The 18,487-nt window shown below is 41.7% G+C and overlaps 1 long non-coding RNA gene and 1 pseudogene across 1 annotated transcript; both read right to left on the minus strand.

The window, feature by feature from the left end:
* Window positions 1-572: 572 nt before the first annotated feature.
* On the minus strand, window positions 573-17,931 carry LOC121033072 (uncharacterized). Its single transcript, XR_005791686.1, has 3 exons — window positions 17,919-17,931; window positions 4,262-4,268; window positions 573-655 (listed from the first exon to the last, which is right to left on the minus strand). It is a non-coding gene; the product is annotated as an uncharacterized LOC121033072 (long non-coding RNA).
* LOC121033071 (transmembrane protein 126A-like) lies at window positions 7,282-8,009 on the minus strand (annotated as a pseudogene).
* Window positions 17,932-18,487: the final 556 nt, after the last annotated feature.

Genomic DNA, 18,487 nt, shown 5'->3' on the forward strand with positions numbered 1-18,487 from the left:
TCAGGTCCTTTATCCATTTTGAGTTTATTTTTGTGAATGGTGTGAGAAAGTGGTCTAGTTTCAACCTTCTGCATGTTGCTGTCCAGTTCTCCCAGCACCATTTGTTAAAGAGACTGTCTTTTTTTCCATTGGATGTTCTTTCCTGCTTTGTCAAAGATGAGTTGGCCATACGTTTGTGGGTCTAGTTCTGGGGTTTCTATTCTATTCCATTGGTCTATGTGTCTGTTTTTGTGCCATTGACATATAACATTCTTGAGTTTCAGGTGTGCAACATAAAGACTCAGTATTTGTATATATTATGAAAGGATCACCCCAGTAAGTCTAGTTGACACCCATCAACCACACCTAATTACAATTTTTTTCTTATGATGAGAACTTTTAAGATTTACTCTCTCTGCAACTCTCAAATACATAGTACAGTATTATTGACTATAGATGCTATGCTGTGCATTACATCCCCAGGACTTTATAACTGGAAGTTTGTACTGCTTGACCACTTTTACCCTTTTGTACCCAGCCCTCACTTCTGGCAACCACCAATCTTCTCTCTGTCTCTATGAGTTCAGTTTAATTTTTTTCGTTTTTTGTTTTGTTTTGTTTTAGATTCCACATACAAGTGGAAGCATACGGTATTTGCCTTTTCTCGGACTTATTTCTTTTCTCTTAAAGTTTTGTTCATTTATTTTGAGAGAGAGAGAGAGAGAGACAACATAAGTGGGGGAAGGGCAGAGAGAGAGGGAGAGAGAGAGAATCCGAAGCAGGTTCTTCACTGCCAGCACAGAGCCCGATGCAGGACTCGAACCCACGAAGCCACGGGAACATGACTTGAGCTGAAACCAAGAGTTGGACGCTCAGCTGACTGAGCCATCCTGGTGCTCCTTCCTGACTTATGTCACTTAGCATAATGCCCACTAGGTCCATCCATGTTGTAACAAATGGCAAGATTTCATTCTTTCCTAAGGCCAAATAATGTTTCATTGTATCTATGTGCCACATTTTCATTCACAGATGGACACTTAGGTTGTTTCAAGAATTCTTAACCTTAAACCGACTTCCCCTTCCCTTTCCCCCATGACCAGTGCCTGGAGTCTATTGGACTGGGAAAACTAGGGGAAATTGAAAAGCTCAGTGTTCAGTTCCCTTAATACTAGCTTGGGATCCTTGGGTATGTAGAGAAAAATTTCTGGTCAGTACCTCAGTCAAACCAGGCTACCCCTGCATCTCAAACATGTTTTCCCCATCTATTTATCTCTTCGTTCCCTGATACCTTCTGTCATTCATCACGGTGTTTTATGGTAGTGGTGCCTCTGATTGCATCTTGGTCTCAAGCTCCTTAAAGAGAATCTCATTTCTTCTGCATCTTTGTTTCTCCTGGTGTCTGGGCCAGTGCTCTGGACAGAGGAGGCACTCGGGGGCAGAATTAGATTTTCTGTCTCTGTGCCTTGGCTCTGTGGATGGCTCCCGCCAACTCTCTATCCTCCCCAAACTCTGTACCGCTGGCTCTGCCCCTCTCTGGCTGTAGGGCCTTGGGCAAGGTAGGAAAACTTCTTGGACCTCAGTTTACCATTCAAAAACACACCTTGTCTGAGGGACTTGGCACACTGAAGGCACTCAACAAACCTTTCTCTTGCCCTGAGTGGATCCTTTTCAGAGCTCTAGGCCGTTAAGGGATACTCCCCATCTGAGCTCCGTAGTTACCTGTGTGTATGTACCACAAACATCACAAATCCTTGACATTTAACATGTGTCCTATTAGGGAGACTGAAACATCTTTATACGTTTTATATGTTATTTCTTTGCAAACTAGTTTAATCTACAAATAGAAAAGGTAACACTAGGGCCTTGTCTTGATATTCTGGGGGCTGTGACCAAACTCTGCCCTTTAGCTGTCAACACTCAGGTCCCAATGGGGAACAATCCTTAGACACCCCTTCACACACACACATCAAATCCCATTTATTCCATTCTCTGTGCCGTCTTGGATGTCACTAAAACCCAGATGTTTAATAACATGTGTTTTTGAAGCAGTTGATAATGAAAGACTGGGATTTTGAGAAACCATGGAATGGGAAACCTCTCTATTCCAGCCCTGATCTTCTTCAACATCCAGTCTGCAACCCCCTGCCACAATTCATTTTTATCTGCCATGGTAAACGTGCTGGGGATACCTGCGGACAGACACCCAGGCCAGGAAAAGGCGGTATTTGTGTAGTTGTCTTCTAATAAGGTCAAAGGCGCAATGCATTACACAGCTCTGCGGGCAGCCAGGCTCATTAGAGCAGGAGTGGGCTGTGGGACTCGTGTGGGATATTCAGAGGCTGGGGTTTCATTTGGGGTCTGTGCCTAGTGGGTGTCCTGGACTCTCTCAGCAGAACCTGGATTGGGGGTGAGAACGGCAGCCCCGAGCATCTGGGAGCCCCCACAGGACCCTTTGCCCTTCTGAATCTGAGGTCTGATTTCCACCCGGTGCTAACTAAAGCTGGAAGCAAAGCAAAATGCAAAGACCCTGGTGCTGTTTGCAAATTCCCTGTCGCTTCCCTTCACCAAATCCTGCCTGCGTCCCTGCCCCCCAGCTTGGGGGTGGGTTTTCCTGTGGGGCTTAGGTTGTTGAGGAAAGGTGAGCAAGGGCATTGAGCAAGGGGAGAGCCCTGCAGGCTGTATTTTGGTGCACTTAATGAATAGTGTGAGGCAAGGAGCTGAAGGCCAAAGCCTGACACGCTGACAGGCCTGATTGCCATTTGCATGAACCGCACTCTGCAAGTGGAAGTGACTGGAGAGAGTGATTGATTTGTTTTGCTGAGGCTCCTTTGTGGTCTTCTGGGTGGATTTCTGGCCCCACCTCTCAGCCTCAAAGCCCTTGCTTTGCCTGCTGTTGCTTTTTTATTTGGGGGTAATGAAAATTTGTTATAAGCCTTCCCTTTCATCTGTACGTGGCAGGCTGTCACAGAGAAACGAGCCATTCGGCAGCCTCACTCCTGTCCAAATTGCTAAATGTTTTTTTTCCAATTGCTTCCCTAATGGGCCGGGATAATGGGAGCGGCATGCTCTCTGCCCACGCCGGAGATGCCAGCGCATTTGTCCAGCGCACATGTGTGGTGGGCAGCCGGCCCCTTCTGTCCGCGGCGGGCCAGCCCCGGTGCAGCGGGGCGCCGGCTGCAGCACCTGCCGGTGCGCGCTCGCACCCAGGAAGGGGCTCCCCAGCTCCACCGGCGCGGCGTGGCCATCCCCGCGGGTGAAGCCCGGCCCGGGGCCCCCCGGCCCGGGCCGCGGGTGATGCGGGCCAGAGCCCTGGACCCGGGGCCACGGATGGACCGGCCGGGCCAGCTTTTTATGGACTCCAGTGGCTGCTTTTCGGAGGGGCGGGCTCTCGAGCTCCCCACGGCCGGCTGTTCCGCGAGCTGGATGCTCAACTGTGGCTGACCCACAGCTTTATGAGCCTAAGTGCTTATCCAGGAACAGAAGTGAGGAGGTTGTGTGTGATAAGAAAATAATTTGCCAAAACTGCAACAATAAAGAGGGCCTGGTGGGATCTCTTATGGTATGAATAGCCCGGAGCAGCTGCGGATTTCTCCCTGCTTTCACCATTATTTTCATTTTTATAACAACTAAAAGCTAAATGCCTTGTACAAGCCTGGAGAATCTTGCCTCAGCTTCTCCTACAATGTCGCTTTCTCTTTCTGGGAATCTTAGCATGCACACCCGGACATGCACGCCCGGACAGAATGTTCCTTGGCCTCGCGGCTTCAGCTGGTCTGCTCCTTGGCCCGGTGACACCGCGGCGCTGCACTGCCCTGACGTCGCGCTCCACGAACAACCCCCCTCGCACAGAAAGCTCCAGTTGTCCCCTCTGGGGCTCCGGAACAGGTGCTCCTATCACTGCGTCCCGGAGGCAGGGAACTCTTCATCAGAAACCAGTGCCTTGTAAATCACAGCAGTTCCTCGGTTGACGGGGGACATGCGCTCCACCTGACAACGAATGAGGCAGACACAACCCTACCTCTTCGTGCGCTTTGCAGTGTTCTAAGGGCACCGCCAGCACTTCCTGAGCGCCCCCAGCCTTCTGCGGGGGTGCTGAGTGCTACCATCATTCACATTTAGTAGGCGTCCTATACAAATGGGTGCTGCACGAGACACGTAAGCGGTGTAGGGGGCAGCCCCGGCCTTGAAGTTAGGCAGCACACGTCCCCCCTCCGGCTCCGTCAGTGAGTAGCTGTGTGACCTAAATCCTCATTTCCTCCGTGCCATGGGGATAAAGGAGCACCACTTCGCTGGACTGTAGGTGCTATTATTAATTAAACAAGAAAATAAATATAGAGCACTTGGTAGGGTGCATGAAACCTTATTAGCACTCAATACATGTTAGCTATAATTATTACATCTATTTCTTTCTGAGTCTCTCTGGCTAGTTGGGAATACACGGGCAACACGGAAGGATAGCATGAGAGAGAATGTGATAAAGGAATGCATTTAATGAGTGACAAAAACAGCAAATGCTATGGGGGGGGGGGGCGCAGTCACTTAAGCCAGGGCGGTCAAAGATAATTTTTGAGCAATGCAGTTGTGCGGGCAAAGCATGTTTCAAGGTTAACTTGACTGGATTTATTGGAACAGATAAAAGAATGGAGTTGGGAGGATTAATTGATTATAATACTAACAGGAAGGGACTTAAATAAACAATACAATAAAATTAAAATGGAATGTTTCTGGTGGGAGAAGTTAGGAGGAGAGGGAACAATCCAGGATGCTTTAAACTTTTTAATTTTTTTATCTTATTATTATTTTAGCTGAATGAATAAATAGAACGTTGGAAATAGGAAAATCTGGAAGGGAAGCTGGTTCTGGAGAAAAGATGAGCTCAGTTTGAAGATTTGGATTCGTTGTGAGGTTATCTAAACAGATGACTTCACACTATAATTGGCATGCATATAACACAGAATAGAGTAAAGCAGAGCACTTAAATGTAACCCTTGGAGAATGTCAAGGACACAGATTCAGTACATAGGAGCAAGGAATCTATAGCAATAGAAAGATAGCCAGAAGTTCAATGCCATGAGAGTCGTAAGAGCAAAGAGTTTCCACAAGAATGAAGTGGTCAGCAGTAGGGAATGATGATAGGGCCAAAGCCGAAGAGAATGAAGACTGAGAATTGGAGCTGAGAATTAGGGTACAAATAGGGAGAGATCAATTTCAGGAGCACAATGGGCAGTTGAAGTAATACTGTCAGGAATTAGGGACTGTGAAGTGATGGAAAAATGGAACTGCATTACAATCTGGGAAGTTATCGGGAGGTAGGAGACATGGCCTTTGTACTCAAGGGACCACTGGGCACACGTTTCACCCATAGTCACTACTTTAATAGCAGGGTTATTAGGCCAGGGGAGGCAGGGAGGAATATTATCTGGGGATTAAAGGAGCCTTTATACAGTCTTTGCTAACTCACACTGTTGGCTTTGTCTCCACATGAGGCAGTTCTTCTCTAGAATTTTCAGTGGTCCCACACAGCCTACTAAAGCCACCATTTACCGTGAAGTCTTATAAATCTGCTTGCTCTGTTATTAAGTTTACATTTCTCATTCAGAAAAATAGCTATTACCTGTAAGATGCTTACAATAAGATTCTGAAGTTCCTTTTTGTTTCATTCATTCATTCATTTCTTTCAACAAATTTGTGTAGAGTTTCCATGACACACCTTGTTCCAGAAACTCCAGATACAGTGGTGAATAAGACAGAAAAAATGTCTTCATTCATAGAGCTGTTAAAATAGTAGGTGAAAAGATAATAAACACACAATATAAGATAATTTCGTAAGTAATAATGTGTTGGAGCTGGGGAGCTAGTTTAGGAGGTGATATCTGGGTTGATTCCTGGATGATAGGAAAGAGTTAACAGTGAAGATCTTGGGTATAGGATAAGGGATGGGAAGCAAGTGCAAAGGCCCTGAGGTGGATGGAGCATGGCTTGACATGTTCAGGGAACTAAAGGAAAGCTAGTGCAGCTGGAGTATAGTGAGCAAAATGAAGATAACTTGGAAATTTACTTCTGAGAGGTAGGCAAGATAAGGATATGTAGGAAACGCAGGCCGAAGAATCTGAGTTCAAGTGTAATAGGAAGCTATTGAGGGATTTTGAGAAGTGCAATGACTTGGCCTATTTATGTTTGTAGAAGAATATACTGGCCACATGGATTAGTGGAAAGGGTCATGGGGGACAAAAGTAGAAGTCACTGGAGGGTGGTAAGCCAGAGGTTGACATAAATGCTTGGATTACCTTGTGGTGACCGGATCACACAGTGGAGCTGGGAGACAACAGAAGAAGCAAGAAGGACATTATATTGCAGTAATTAGGACAGGAAAGCCAATGAGGATTCACATTGGGGAGGAAGCAGTGGAGGTAAGGGGAAGTAGACAGATGGGAGATATACTTTGGAGGTAGAGCCAACAGGGCTGGCCAAAGAATTGGATGTCACAAATCAATATGGAGTCTAGGGTGTTTTATTTTAGCAAATTGATTGGATGATTCTATCGTCTACCGAAATGAGGAAAACTCCGTGACAGATGTTCTAAACATTGTGAACCTTATACTGCCACCACCAACAGAGGGCCATTGTTTCCAGAAAATCGACCAGGATCACCCTTAAAACTAAAGGCCTGAGCAAAAAAGTTGAAAATTAATGATACGCATATAGAGGTTTATTATATTATCTCAATTTTTGTGAATGTTTGAATATATCTATAACAAAAAAATTTGATAAATGGAATGGCATGAAGTCTTCCTTTCAGCCAATGGATACCAGTTGGATAGAAATCTTTTCCAAGTTTTGAAGTAAATACCCACTAAGAAGATTGTTTGAAGCACTAGGTGAAAAAGGTCCCTCCTTTGGCCTGCTGCCATATCTTCAAGGGCAAACTGCAGTCCACATACTGCACCCAACTCATGTCTGGAAGAAAAAAATTAATAGTAGGGGAACTAAATGGCTACCAATTTGTGAGCACCCAGTTCTAATACTTTTATTGATTTTGGGTTCCAGGTTAGTGCTTGAGCTGTCTCTATCCATCACATTTTCCACATAAGGGCATAGATCATCCTGGGGGTTTTGTGTGTTGGGTTGGGGGAGAGTTGGGGGTAGCTCAACTGCCTGGAATTGGAAATAGGGAGACTGTGGGTTCAAATCCAACTCCATGCAGATCCATGTGGGACCCTGAGTAGCAATATGTTCACTGCTTTAGTGTCCTTGATAAAGATAATATTGATCACTACAGTTGTTCAGCCGTGTATTTATTTTTTCATACATTACGGTTTTATTTTTGTGTACAAAGTTGTTTAACAATCACTGAATTTCTAGGCCAGGTTCAGGTAACTGAAGAGCCTTTATAACTAATTTATATTGTCTATATCCAAGGTATGCGGCAATCATGGTCTGGAGCAAAATGGGAAATAACATCTTTCTAAAGACAGGCTTAGAAGTTCTAGCCCAGTAAGTTAAGATGTTTCCTTTTTCTGGTAGCAGGGCTGACTCATACCTGGCTGCTAGGCCACGATTCACAGGTATAGCCAAGAAAACAGGGCACAGATCACCAAAAACAAGACCAACCAGTCCACCCCGTGTTATGGTACAGGTTTCACAATTCAAATCACCTGTATTCAAAGGTAGATTTACAAAACCTTTGTAAGATGCATGCGCAGTCAAAAATGGGATCACTGCCATTGGTAAGCCAGCAGCTATACGAGCCTGTGTCACATTTAAGATGCGTCGAGAAAGACTATTTGCTATTAGACCACAGAGAGCAGCATTAAGTCCAATATAAACTGATCCATGTTCAAATAGATTCCTTTCTGCTTCTGGGAGGGGTTAATTTTTCTGGTTATGATATTGAAAATTAAGTCTTCCTTGACAGTATCATCTGGTTCATGATTTTTCATCTTGAGCCTTATGCTCTGCTCACAACCCTCCTCGGCACGCTGGGGTTCACTCCAACCTTTGCTCAACTAGCCTGAACGCAGCCATCTTTGGCTGACCTCAGCCGTGTATTTATACAGAAGATGGATTTGAAGCCACAAAATAAAGGGAAAAAACACACAGATACACAATAAAATGTTCTTTACAATTTTCAGATTACTTTGTATTTCAAGGGAGACTTTAAGGAGGGGCATGAGAGTGGGAAGAATATGTTGTCTCCTGAAAGATACCATGTGGGTCCAAAATATTCTGTGCATTAGGATAAACAAGAACATTTTCCTGGTCCTTCTAATAAAACTATTTGCTCTTGTGGAAGGTCCTTCAATGAGATGATTCAGAAAATTATAACATTAAGTGTTAGTGGAGATATAGTTCTAAACAAAGGTAGTGATTAAAAACACAATATCAAATATTAATGCTATTTTTGAAGGGTTGGGGTTGTGATTAAAACACTCAATTTAAAAACTGGATGATCAGTGTAGAGTTCCGATTGTCAGCTACAAAATAGTTCCATTTGGGTTTACTTCCAGTAGACTGGACAAAGTCTTAATGAAGTTATGAAAAATTATGAGTTATACTCTTTGTACCAAATTGGCTCCTTTGCCATATGCTTTGATATTTAATCAGGAACATTTCTTACCCTCTGCAGACAAAATTTTTTGGGTAAAGTATTTAGCAATATATATTAAGAGTCTTAAAAAATGTTTTAAGCTGGGATCATTCTTTGTTATACTAATGTAAGGAATTAGAGACACAGCCAAAGATTTAAATATAAGGATGGCTAATGAAGCATTGTCTACAGAAAACAGAAAATGTGGCAACTCTTTTTGAGATTTGTAATAATAGATGACTTATTGAACAAGCTATGATGTGTACACATAATGGAATAGTATGCAGTCATTAAAAATGTTCAGGGAGTGCACCTAATGATTAATGACATGGGAAATCGTTCCTATTATAATTATAATATTAAATAATAAAGGAAAAATATGAAAGTGAGAAGATATATAAATATGTTGTACTGCTCAATTATGTAAAAAGAGAAATATATATGTTTCTAATAGACATATACACAGAAAAAATACCTATGTATGATGTATACAATATATATGTTTATTTTAAATATATTCATGGAATATGTGTATGTTATATATGTATATATACATAATTTGATGCATATATATGTATATGCGTATGTAAAACATACGCATATACATATATGTATGTGAAAATATATGTGTATATGTGTATATATATATATATGTATGTATATGTGTGTGTGTGTGTGTGTATATGCACACACAGAAAAGAGACTGGAAGGAAATACACCAAAGAGTTATTGTAGTCATCCTTGGATGGTAAAATTATGGGTAGATTTTATCTTATTTCTCCAATTTTCAAGATGAGCATGTGTTACTGCTACCATAAAAATATTATTATTAATTTTTAAAATGCTGCAGACACTGCCCCACAATTTTCTAAAGTCAAGCGTTGGATACAACTACCCTAGGCTTGTACTTGTGCCATGTGAGTATTTGTTTAGGTACCCATATGTGTTTCTTTTTAATGTCAGAATTTAGCAAGACAGATTGGAGGCTCATCTCTGCAAAGCCCGTTCCACTTGCTCAAGGAGAATATTCCTTGTTTATGCTGCAGGCAAAACAACTAGTTGTTTTTTTTGTTTTTTTTTTTTTTAAACCTCAGGTCTATTGTGAAAATGAGCCATCTGTGGCAGCCGTGGTGTTTTTCCCAACCTAATAGCACCTTTCATACTGAACTCTTGGGCTTTTCCAGGCGCTTCTGACAGCTGCAGAATGATTATGTACTTTTTCTTTTTTAAAATAAACTGGTATAAGGTGGTATACTGGGAAACGTTGCATATGTATGTAGTGTGGGGAATACAAAAATGAGAGCAAAGTAACCTTGTGTTTTGGTTTGTAGAGTGCCACATGGAAGATGAATCTCGGCTGAAGAATGTTCGGTTGTGGCAACTTGGCCTCATGATATAGCTGCATCCCTATAGGAATGGGGGAAAGATCCTCCCCATCATCATTCTTCTGTGAATATGTTAGAGTGCTGGACGTCGAGTAGGTGCGCAGAAAACTTTTGCTTTAATGAATGAAAGAACGAATGAAGATTCACTTAAGGTAATGTCTTTCTCTGGTGACTAGAGGACCTACCTTCCCACCTACCCACTTGCATTGGTGAGGAGTGATGCGGATGCACCTGTTCAAGAGAAGGAGGCAGGGTGCCTGGCATCCTTATAATCCAGACATAGGCAAATCATGACACCCTAGCTATTTTAAGCAACCCAAAGATGAATAGTTCCTCTCCATTAATGAAAGCAAACATGTGCCATTACTGGTGTTATTTTATCAATATTACATCCTCATGGTTTCCCCTATCAGTCCTTCTAAAAGTTTTGAGGGAAAGTTTGCCACAGGCTGCTAACCGTAGCAGGAAAGAAACTTGGTGCAAATTTTGTGGCAAAATGGGTTCCAGGAAGTCCTCCGCGTATCATGCACAGGCTTCTCCTAGTGGAGCCATTTTCCCGATGTTGTATTTCCCTGCTCTCCTGCATCCTTAGAGTTTTGAATTTTGGCAGCTTTCCCTTTGATGGAAGAAAGCTGGAAGTAACTCCTGCTCATTTTCCTTGACTTGTCAGTGTCACTCCATACATCATCGGGCAGTGGAGATGGTGGGTCACGTGGACCCTCCCCTTCCAGGGCAGCTGGAGAAATGCATAAAGCGGCCTAAAGCTTAAGCCCAAGGCCCCTCAGCTAGCTCGGCACTTCCACTTAATAGTGAAACATATCTCTGACAGTCCGCAAAAGTATCCCTTCTGGGCCTTCTTTGTCTAAACTTAATATTTCCTGTATTAAGTCTTATAACAATCGTCGTGAGGAAGGTTGAATGCTAAAGAATTCAGAATCAATTAAGACTCCTCCAGGAAATCAAAACCTTCTGTTAAGCTGTAAAATGCTCTGGGATGAATTGGTGTCACCTGATAATATTGCACCAGAGATGTATTGTAAAGCCTGATACTCAAGGCCAAGTGTCTCTTTCTACAAAAGCTACAATCCCCTCACCGCATGAAGTTTATCAGGGCTAGAAGAATAGAAATAATGAGTGATTATACAGCACCTTAAGTGATGGTTCTTTTCACTAATATTGGTAGAAAAGATTCTTCATCCTGTGACCACTTCCTCGGCTTCCAGAAACAGATTCTGCAGTGACAATGAGAGGGCAGGGATGTCCTGTGGTAGTCATGAGTGTCTAATAGTGGGGTTCTTTTCTTAAAGTGTAATTCCAAGATTAGTAGCTGCAGATTAAAGTAACTGTAGGATCCCAGGCAGTCCACGACCAGGGGAACTCATAGTGGCTGAACACAAGGTCAAAGTCTTGATGGGCAGTCACAATACCTAGGTGTCAGGTGATGAGAAAACACTTACCTTCAAATCAATAAGCAAGCAGAACCAAGAAATTTTCACAGAAAAATAAAAATTTGCCATCAGAATTCCCCATGAGCCATAAAAGTTATGCTAAAAAGACAGGCCCAGGGGCGCCTGGGTGGCTCAGTCGGTTAAGCGTCCAACTTCAGCTCAGGTCACGATCTCACAGTCCGTGAGTTCGAGCCCCGTGTCGGGCTCTGGGCTGATGGCTCAGAGCCTGGAGCCTGCTTCCAATTCTGTGTCTCCCTCTCTCTCTCTGCCCCTCCCCCGTTCATGCTCTGTCTCTCTCTGTCTCAAAAATAAATAAACGTTAAAAAAAAATAATAATAAATAAATAAAAAGACAGGCCCAGATAGGTATACATCCTGATCTAGAAAGTTCCACAAGAGACAATTCCAGGGACACTGATGAGACAGGTAACACAATTCTGAATATTCCCAGATTTAGGAATTCTGATACATGAACAGACAATGTCATGGAAAAAATGCACCTTAATTTCAAAAAGGCTAGTCAACACTTCTTCCTTTATCAGTTGTTAGTCACTGCTTTTGTGTTCTTTTTTACATGATGTTTCGAGTTGGGATCTCCAGGTTTCCTCCACATACTAGACTGAAGAACATGAGACACGTATTAACAGCCCAGAGGCTGTGATTGCTGAACACATGTCCATGTTTCCTGTGCTGAGGCCCTTTGTTAGCCTGTTTGACTGTTTGGGGGTGGGGGGCTGCTGCTTTTTCTTTAATGGGCCAGACCTCATTTTTATTCCCACTTCTGGGAAGGACTGTTTGGCTCCCATGAAACTTTTCTGGGCTTTGTTAATGGGGCAGGCATGTTGCTTGGGCCAGTAGGTAATTTCGTTAGTGTATAGGTGGTTAATTCCATTGCCAGGGATGTTGAGCTCTCTACATGGTCAGTTTGCTGTGTGCTCACTTGCTGTATATACACAGAGCACACTGCAGAAATACTTACCTCCTCTCTACGCAGCATGCAAGCTGTTAGCAATCTTCTTTACATTACCTGAGGCCCACTCCATCACCCCTTTCACTTAATATGATAGATTGCAGGACGTAATATAGAAAAATGTAGTGTGTGTGGCATATAAACTCACAGTGCATATCGGATTTAATATATAATGCACAGAAGCCACTCTATAATACATAGTCAAAAAGGCTGCAAGCTGCTGTATTGATGCCGTGCCCAGTTCAGGAGAATAAGGCAAGTTTCCATTGCCAGAAAAGAGCATAGTATTCAATTTCTCATCTAGTATAGAGTATAAATAAAACATGGTGTACGGTAATACCAAACTGCATGAAGTGATTTCCCTTAGTACATAAACTTATAGCACCCCAGTCTTTGCTTCAAGCTGAATTTTCCCAGTTCTCTCGGATGGCAATAGGGAATTATATGACCTTCTACAGCAAAAACTTCCCACTTAACAGATTCTAGGGCTCCGCTGGGCCTCACGCTAATGGACAGCCATTAACCATCTTGGAGCTCCTTAGAATTCCCTGGAGCTTTGCAAGCTGAGTTCCTGGATCTCTCCAGAGTCAGAAGTTGACAGGCAGCTGTCAGTCAATTGGAAATTTCTTAAAGCTATACCCTGTAGCAAATAAAAGTGCTCAGTATTTATAATGAGAAAAGATTATTGTGCCAACACTAATATGATTTAATAAAAACATTAACCCGGTAGATGTAGTCTTCAAGTCTAGTTATCTCTAGATAAATGCATATGTATTATGTATTTCCTCTTATTTATAGAGAGCTATTGATTACGTTTGCTCTGTAGTTCTTGGGCACAGTCAATTCTGCCTTCATAACCGAACCTTGAAAAGGGTAGCTCTCAGCTACAGAATCCTCCATTTCTGGGAAACGCTGTGGAAACTAGACAACCAAAAACATGTCCAAGAAAGCAAAATTTAAATTACATTAATATTACTGCTTTCATAGGGTTATGTGGTCTAGAGGAACAAAAGAGGACTAACGCCAGAAACTTCAGAGATGAGTCTCATTGTGGTCCTTCCTTCAGTGGGTAACTTCCTGTAGCTTTATTTGCCTCATTTTCTCCATAACGAGTGTGGTTGGGAAGCTAACACCCACTCTGCATGACCCACTGGTCCAAGTTTGGGTGCTACTTAAGAGTGTGTAGGCAGTGGTTTGTGTAGGAGGGAAACAGCCAGGAGTGCTTTCGTTCGGGCTTATGCAGAGATGTAAGTCAATCATTCTTTTGAGAACAGCTCTCAGGCTGATGTAGAAACTGGTTGTGAAGTCGTGGTTAAGAGGGAATTTTAAGTGGCTACCGCTATTACTCTTTAATCTTGGTGATTAGAGCACAATGCCTTTTACCTTTCATATCACGAACCTTTTGTCATTCCTGACTCTAAAATATAGGAAATAGATATCAGCTGGGAGCAAAGGAATTAAGAACTGTCCTCACAAATCTGGGACTTCCACTGACAGAGCAGATAAAGGACGTAAATGAGTACTGAGATCCTGATCATTATTCTGACTTGTTGCTGATAATGCCAGCCAAAGATCTGCTTAATTAAAGTCATGGCCTTTTTATGGTCAAGTCTTTAATTCTAAATGTTTTTTTTTTCTTTCTTTTTTTTTAGTCTGAAATAATATCAGACTTAGAGAATTCTGTCAGGGTAGTGCAAAAAATTCCTGAATATCCTTCACTCAAATTATGACTTTTTTTTCCAGATTTGCTTTTTGATTCTCTCCTTGTATAGTATTTACTATCATTATTATAAGTATATATTCATTTTTTATGCATTTGAGAGTAAGTTGCAGACATAAAGGGCCTTTACTTTTAGATACTTTTACATACATATATAGAGCAAGGACATCTTATATAATCACAGTATAATTATCAAAATCAAGAAATTAACATTAATAAAATGCTGTTATCAAATCTATAGACCTTATACAAAATTTTTAATTGTCCTGATAAAAGATATATTTATAGAAAAAGAGACAAAAATTCTGCTCCAGTATTGAATCTAGGAACGGATACTGCATTGTTATCATGTCTCTTTAGTTTGTCTTAATCTAGAATAGTTCCCCACTGTTTCGTCATCTTTCATGGTCTTGTCACCTTAGTAGACTGCCCCTTAATCTGGGTTTTTCAAATGTTTCCTCATCATTAGGCAAATGCCTGCCTGGTAAGTGAAATTTTCAAAGGAAAAGTTTGGAGGAAGTTCCCATTTTTCTTAGAGCAGGTGATATCATCCACGTCTGTGTGGGAAAATATTGAAACCAGAGAATGAACGGTATAAGCCACAATGTAAGATGGAAATAGGTCACCAGCAGAATTATCTTCATTATTGGGTCTGAGCTAGTTCCTGCCACATACTCTCCCCCACCCCACTTCAAAGCACCTTGTGGAATCTGGTCCTGTGTCAACACAATAGGTAAAATGAACTCCTGAGCATGGGTACCTGAGCTTAGAATTGGGGATGGAAATGCGTAACTCACAAATGAAAGGCCATGCATATGTGCTTTTGGTTTCTTGCATCACCTTTCATTATCTTAAGACTGAAAAGTTAATAACCCAGTGTGCAATCATGCCATTATCAGTTTACATTGTAGTAAAGCCCATTCAAATGATGATTACATATGTTAATGAGTGTCGTTATAATGCACTACACAGTACATTACCTTCAATAAATATAATTGTTTATGCACTTTAATGAGGGTATATAATGCCCCAAAACTAATGGTATTGACTGAATTGTGATTTATTGCTCTAAAACTTTGCCATTAGGAGAGGAAATCTTACAAAACCTTTTATGTTTACCTAACTTTCTTTCGCCCCCTAAAAGCTGCCACTCATCTCTCCCTCCCCCTGTTACAAGAAGAAAATAACTCCAAGACGCTTCCACAATGTTCCCTGTCAATGCTTTTCTCAACCTGAAGAAGCAGGAGGTGGGTTCATTTAAAGGGTTTAATGAAGATCATTATGTTTACCCCTCAGTAAGGTTTAATGCATTATCTGGCAACAAAACTGATGCCACGTCAGAATTTTGGCTCCAAATCAAATAACAAGAAATAAAAACATTGTTTGTTAAACTACACACTAGGAATAGAAAATAAGGCCGGGATAGCATTTGGCCCAGCGTCCTGCATCAGGCCAGGGAAGGGACAGAGGGTGATTAAATTGTCTTTGAATGTACAGACCTCCAGCTGGGGAAAAAGAGAGGGTGGGTGGACCCCACATAGTTCATTCTAATTCCAAGAGCTTCTTTCCCCTTTTCCTTGGAATTTTTTCCTAAGGGAAAATTTCATTTTGAAAACGAAGCTAAAAAACCCTTATATCTGACAAAGAAAACATACACAAAACATAGTCATTGTGTATGATGGGTACTTTGTTTTTCAACTTAATATAGAAAATTAAAACAAGGACTGAAATCTCCAAATGGGCTTCACAGCGCTGTACATTGTGATTTCAGTAGTTCTTGTGTTTCTAAGCAGACGGGACATCCTGTAGCTGATGTCTTCTGCAAAGATTCCATTAATTAGAGTTCTCGGAATTACTGGCTAATATATACAAACACTAAAGTCACTGCTCTTATGCTGAACCTGAACCAAAACTCATAATGCCAGTCATAATTCCTTTCCCTCCGCCCAAGGAATAGAATCTCATTTGGAGCATTATCTGGTCTCTGGTTTTAGTGTGCGTATTACCCAGCTAATTTCCAGCTTAGTGGCTATCTGGTTCTTACCCACGGAGTGTGCATCTGAACAGTAATTGGGGAGTGACCCATCGCTCTCTGTTATCACATCCTTCAGCCCATGGACAACACAGACTTCCTGTGAACAGCCAGCTTGTAGGAGGAACTTTCCCCTGAAATCACTGTGGATGGAATTCTGTTGCCTTTGGAGGCAAATTTGCATAGAAGGTCTCCTGGTTTTTGGTTTTTTGTTTTTTTTTCCATCTCCACAGCATACTATCTGAAAGGATTTTCAGGAGTCTTTATGAATAAATAAAACTGTGCAACTTAAAAAAAAAGATTAATTCATCTAGATACTCTAAATGCCCTGTAGAAATGACAACAGGGGATCCGTACTGGCATCTTAAAAGGATTTTTTGAACAATAGCGGTTTCTTAAAACAGATTCCCAGGATGGAAGGTAATCACTTGAGAAACTTTCCAAGGTTTACCATGGTGTTCCAAGTAGTTTGAAAGTCAGTAGTTTTGGGGGGAAAAAATTGACATTGAGATGCAATCTGTGGTAAGATCTAATTAATTTTTTTGCTCCTAAGAATAATTTATTATTTACACTTCTTATTATATATGTATTTTAGCTTCATTAGTCTGCAATGCTGGAAAAAATTATACCTTCAAGTCCTATTTATCAAATTAATGGTGCAATTTCATAGTGACACATTCCACATTCATTAAACCAAGTACAGTAAAAACGCATTTAAATTAGATTAGTGTGATATAATAAAGATTCCAGTGTAGGGGGTGATATTCTAGCTGAAGAGAAACACCCAGATCGAGTTGAAAGCAACTTTGAGATAATGCTTCAAAATTGATTTTGGCACTGGTTAAGTGAAAGAATCACAGACGATGACTCGCTGGTCTAACTGCCTCTGCTTAGCTATTGTTACGTTTTACCACGACGAGGGAAAAAAGACTCAAAGACTTAATGCGGTCCTCCAGCTGAATGCTCAAACTTTGTTCAGCTAAAGGCTGTGGTAGTAACTTGTCCAAAGCTTCTGGATGGTGACAGATTAACAGGTGATATGAATAAATACTGCAGGTATCCTTTTTACCAATTAGCTTGTATTTGTGGATCATAAAAAGCACCAGGTACCCACCACGTATTATGTTACTATGTACCCTGTGCCACACCTCACTTGCCACTTGCCCAAGGTGGGTGTGTTAAATGTTGTGGTGCCCACATTTGAGGGTGTTCTGTCTTAAACATACGTAATAAAAACATTCAAGTAATACTCTAAAACTTGCGTGTGTTTAGGTAGATATGCCCATGAGATCGTGTTGCAAAGGCCTTAGAAGGCTCTGAAATGGCCTAAATGTGAGTTTAACACAGCACGTAGTGCAAATTAGTGCTTAAGAAATACTTTGAAGACGATGGGCGTTTTTGGAGATTGAGTGAGATAATACACATAAAAGCACCCTGCCTATAAGAGGCTCTCATGATGTTGGCTAAATGGGAATCTGAATTCCTGGAAGGCTTTGTCCAGAAACTATGGGACAAGCACTACGACAGAGACAAAGGTGGTAGTGCTCTGTAAAACACATCCAGTAAGTTTATTGTCTGTTTATCATACGCAATTCGACTGATGGCCATATTATTAGACGCTAGGAGAAAGCAATGAGGGGTTTAAAATGGGCAGTTGATGGTCATCTGCGTGACCCCAGCTGCCTGCTCTCTAGAGACAGGGGTCAGTGAATGAGTTGCTGGAGCATGCTGGTTCCGAATGGGTTTCTCCGAACATTGGTAGTGGGGTGAAGAGGGAGAAATTGAACAGAAAACAGACCATAATCCTCTCTTGGCCTAGGCCAACACCAGATAACCGGACATCTTCATTTGTACTCACCCACTTACAAAGAAGGGTTTAGACAGAGGTCTCAGGAAAGAAAGGAAAGTTAAAGATATGGAGCTGACTTAAAACAGAGGTTTCCAGTTTTGGGGGGGGTGGTCAAAGGGACCAAAAAAAGCATAGATTTTAGAAGGCAGAAAAGAGCAATGATGTTAGAACAACTTAAATCGTGGCCAATTATCAGTCTGCCAAATACTTGGAAGTAATTTCCAGGGTTGGCAACTCCCTGGACATTCTGAGGCAGTGTAGACAACCAATTTGAATTATCGACAGAAAAATATTTCTGGTCAACCAGGATTGTACAGACTGGCCATTTACAGCTGTCAGATCATCTAAAGGATTGCCAGTCTGTCACCTAACTGCTTTCCGAGGGTCTAGGGAGCCCTGTTTCTGGTGGCAGGATTCAGTGATAGGATGACACTGGTCTGCAGTCATTACATGCCTTCAATTCCTGGACTTGAAATCAGTATATATATATTTTTTAAGTTTATTCATTTATTTTGAGA

The sequence above is a fragment of the Herpailurus yagouaroundi genome, unplaced genomic scaffold (assembly GCF_014898765.1).
Source record: "Herpailurus yagouaroundi ecotype Mexico unplaced genomic scaffold, PumYag 142, whole genome shotgun sequence".
NCBI classification, from domain to species: Eukaryota; Metazoa; Chordata; class Mammalia; order Carnivora; family Felidae; genus Herpailurus; species Herpailurus yagouaroundi.